Raw genomic sequence first — 4498 nt, 5'->3', positions numbered from 1 at the left:
ATCGCACAGAAGAATATTTGAGTTACGAGTTTGTCCTTCATTTTAAACAATGTGGAATAGTTTCACAGTTCATGCCACATGGAACACCACAGCGTAATGGTGTGTCCGAACGTCGTAACCGCCCTTTATTGGATATGGTGCGATCTATGATGTATCTTACTGATTTACCACTATCGTTTTGGGGTTATGCATTAGAGATAGCTGCATTCACTTTAAATAGGGCACCATCTAAATCCGTTGAGATGACACCGTATGAACTATGGTTTAGCAGTAAACCTAAGATGTCGTTTCTTAAATTTTGGAGTTGCGATGCTTATGTGAAAAAGGTTTCAACCTGATAAGCTCGAACCCAAATCGGAGAAGTGCATCTTCATAGAATACCCAAAGGAAACTGTTGGGTACACCTTCTATCACAGATCCGAAGGCAAAAAATCATTCGTTGCTAAGAATGGATCCTTTCTAGAGAAGGAGTTTCTCTCGAAAGAAGTGAGTGGGAGGAAAGTAGAACTTGATGAGGCAATTGTACCTGCTCCCTTATTGGAAAGTAGTTCATCACAAGAACCAGTTCCTGTGACAACTACACCAATCAGTGAGGAAGCTAATGATATTGATCATGAAACTTCAGATCAAGTTACTACTGAACCTCGTAGGTCTACCAGAGTAAGATCCGCACCAAAGTGGTACAGTAATCCTATTCTGGAAGTCATGTTACTTGACCATGGCGAACCTACGAACTATGAGGAAGCGATGATGAGCCCAGATTCCGCAAAATGGCTTGAAGCCATGAAATCTGAGATGGGATCCATGTATGAGAACAAAGTATGGACTTTGGTGGACTTGCCCGATGATCGGCAAACCATAGAAAAATAAATGGATCTTCAAGAGGAAGACGGACGTTGATAGTAGTGTTACTATCTACAAAGCTTGACTTGTCGCAAAAAAGGTTTTTTTTTGACAAGTTCAAGGTGTTGACTATAATGAGATTTTCTCAACTGTAGCGATTCTTAAGTCTGTCCGAATCATGTTAGCAATTGCCACAATTTATGAAATCTGGCAAATGGATGTCAAAAACTGCATTCCTTAATAGTTTTCTTAAAGAAGAGTTGTATATGATGCAACCAGAAGGTTTTGTCAATCCTAAAGGTGCTAACAAAATATGCAAGCTCCAACAATCCATCTATGGACTGGTGCAAGCATCTCAGAGGTGGAATATACGCTTTGATAAGTTGATCAAAGCATACAGTTTTATACAGACTTGCGATGAAGCCTGTATTTACAAGAAAGTGAGTGGGAGCACTACAACATTTCGGATAAGTATATGTGAATGACATATTGTTGATCAGAAATAATGTAGAATTATTCTGCAAAGCATAAAGGAGTGTTTGAAAGCAGTTTTTTCAAAGAAAGACCTCGGCAAAGCTACTTACATATTGAGCATCAAGATCTATTGAGATAAATCAAGACGCTTGATAAGATTTTCAATGAGTACATACCTTGACAAGATTTTGAAGTAGTTCAAAATGGAACAGTCAAAGAAAGAGTTCTTGCCTGTGTTGCAAAGGTATGAAATTGAGTAAGACTCAAATCCCGACCACAGCAGAAAATAGAAAGAGAATGAAAGTCATTCCCTATGCATCAGTCATAGGTTCTATAAAAGTATGCCATGGACCAGACCTATTGTATACTCTGCCCTGGTTTGGCAAGGGAGTACAATAGTGATCTAGGAGTAGATCACTGGACATTGGTCAAAATTATCCTTAGTGGAATAAGGATATGTTTCTCAATTATGGAGGTGACAAAAGGTTCGTCGTAAAGGGTTACGTCAATACAAGTTTTGGCACTGATCCAGATGACTCTAAAGTCTCAATCTGGATACATATTGAAAGTGGGAATAATTAGCTAGAGTAGCGCCGTGCAGAGCATTGTAGACATAGAATATTTGCAAAATACATACGGCTCTGAATGTGACATACCCGTTGACTAAGCTTCTCTCACGAGAAAAACATAATCACACCTTAGTACTCTTTGCGTGTTAATCACATAAGCGAGGTGAACTAGATTATTGACTCTAGTAAACCCTTTGGGTGTTGGTCACATGACGATGTGAACTATGGGTGTTAATCATATACATATATCAATATTGGTGTTAAATCACATGGTGATGTGAACTAGATTATTGACTCTAGTGCAAGTGAGAGACTAAAGGAAATATGCCCTAGAGGCAATAATATAGTTATTATTTATTTCCTTATTTCATGATAAATGTTTATTATTCATGCTAGAATTGTATTAACTGGAAACATAATACATGTGTGAATACATAGACAAACATAATGTCACTAGTATGCCTCTACTTGACTAGCTCATTTATCAAAGATGGTTATGTTTCCTAACCATAGACATGTGTTGTCATTTGATTAACGGGATCACATCATTAGGAGAATGATGTGATTGACATGACCCATTCCGTTAGCCTACCACTTGATCGTTTAGTATATTGCTATTGCTTTCTTCATGACTTATACATGTTCCTGTAACTATGAGATTATGCAACTCCCGTTTATCGGAGGAACACTTTGTGTGCTACCAAATGTCACAACGTAACTGGGTGATTATAAAGGAGCTCTACAGGTGTATCCGAAGGTACATGTTGGGTTGGCGTATTTCGAGATTAGGTTTTGTCACTCCGATTGTCGGAGAGGTATCTCTGGGCCCTCTCAGTAATGCACATCACTATAAGCCTTGCAAGCAATGTAGCTAATGAGTTAGTTACGAAATGATGCATTACGTAACGAGTAAAGAGACTTTCCGGTAACGAGATTGAACTAGGTATTGGATACCGACGATCGAATCTCGGGCAAGTAACATACCGATGACAAAGGGAACAACGTATGTTGTTATGCGGTTTGACCGATAAAGATCTTCGTAGAATATGTAGGAGCCAATATGAGCATCCAGGTTCCGCTATTGGTTATTGACCGAGAATAGTTCTAGGTCATGTCTACATAGTTCTCGAACCCGTAGGGTCCGCACGCTTAACATTACGATGACAGTTTTATTATGAGTTTATAAGTTTTGATGTACCGAAGTTTGTTCGGAGTCCCGGATGTGATCATGGACATGACGAGGAGTCTCTAAATGGTCGAGACATAAATATTGATATATTGGAAGCCTATGTTTGGACATCGGAAGTGTTCCGGGTGAAATCGGCATTTTACCGGAGTACCGGGAGGTTACCGGAACCCCCCGGTAACCTAATGGGCCTTATTGGGCCTAGTGGAGGAAGAGGAGAGGAGGCCTAGGGGCAGCCGCGCGCCCCTCCCTCCCAAGTCCGAATTGGACAAGGAGGGGGGCGGCGCCCCCCCTTTCCTTTCCCCCCTCTCTTCCTTCCCCCCAAGTCCTAATCCAACTAGGGAAAGGGGGGCGAGTCCTACTCCCGGTGGGAGTAGGACTCCTCCGGCGCGCCTCCTCCTAGGGCCGGCTGCACCCCCCTTGCTCCTTTATATACGGGGGCGGGGGGCACCCTAGAACACACAAGTTGATCTTCGTGATCGTTCCTTAGCCGTGTGCGGTGCCCCCCTCCACCATATTCCACCTCGGTCATATCGTTGCGGTGCTTAGGCGAAGCCCTGCGTCGGTAGAACATCATCATCGTCACCACGCCGTCGTGCTGACGGAACTCATCCCCGACACCCTGCTGGATCGGAGTCCGGGGATCGTCATCGAGCTGAACGTGTGGTGAACTCGAAGGTGCCGTACGTTCGGTGCTTGGATCGGTCGGATCATGTAGACGTACGACTACATCAACCGCGTTGTCACAACGCTTCCGCTTACGGTCTACGAGGGTACGTGGACAACACTCTCCCCTCTCGTTGCTATGCATCACCATGATCTTGCGTGTGCGTTGGAATTTTTTTGACATTACTACGTTCCCCAACACACGTGGCGTCCCTCTTGGGCGTGCGCGGAACACCCACCACACGCTCCGCCGTCATTGCCCGTCGGCAGCTATTGCCGGCTGCCGTTGCTGCCACACCACCGTCGAAAGCCAGGGCCATCGCCCGCTCCGCCACCGTGGCCCGAAGGCGGGAGGTGGTGGTCGTGGCCGCCACCCCGTCGTCAGCCGTCGTGGCCGCCAGCCCACCGTCGACCGTCGGGGTCATCACCCGCTCCGCCACTGCCGCCGGAAGGCGGTAGGCGGAGGTGGATGCCCGCACGTGTGTGAGCGACCTTGCGCGCTACGCCGAGTTCCTGTGGGAGGAGGAGGAGCGCCTCGTCGAGCACGCAAAGAGCCTTACCGCTGCCGTGGCCGCGGCACACGCTACCTCAGAGGCGCGGAATCAGGAGATCTACGAGGAGAACCACTGCTTCGAGAGGGGTTGTCTAGAGCGGCAGAGGGCGTTCAAGGTGAGCGTCGCTGAAGCTGCAACAGCGGTAGGCGCCGTATTGCGGTTGCCCAGCTCATCGGTAGGCTCCTCCTCCTCCGCCTCTTACTGAG

This window comes from Triticum dicoccoides, chromosome 3B, assembly GCF_002162155.2.
Source record: "Triticum dicoccoides isolate Atlit2015 ecotype Zavitan chromosome 3B, WEW_v2.0, whole genome shotgun sequence".
NCBI lineage: Eukaryota > Viridiplantae > Streptophyta > Magnoliopsida > Poales > Poaceae > Triticum > Triticum dicoccoides.
Note: the sequence above shows the minus strand (reverse complement) of the source record.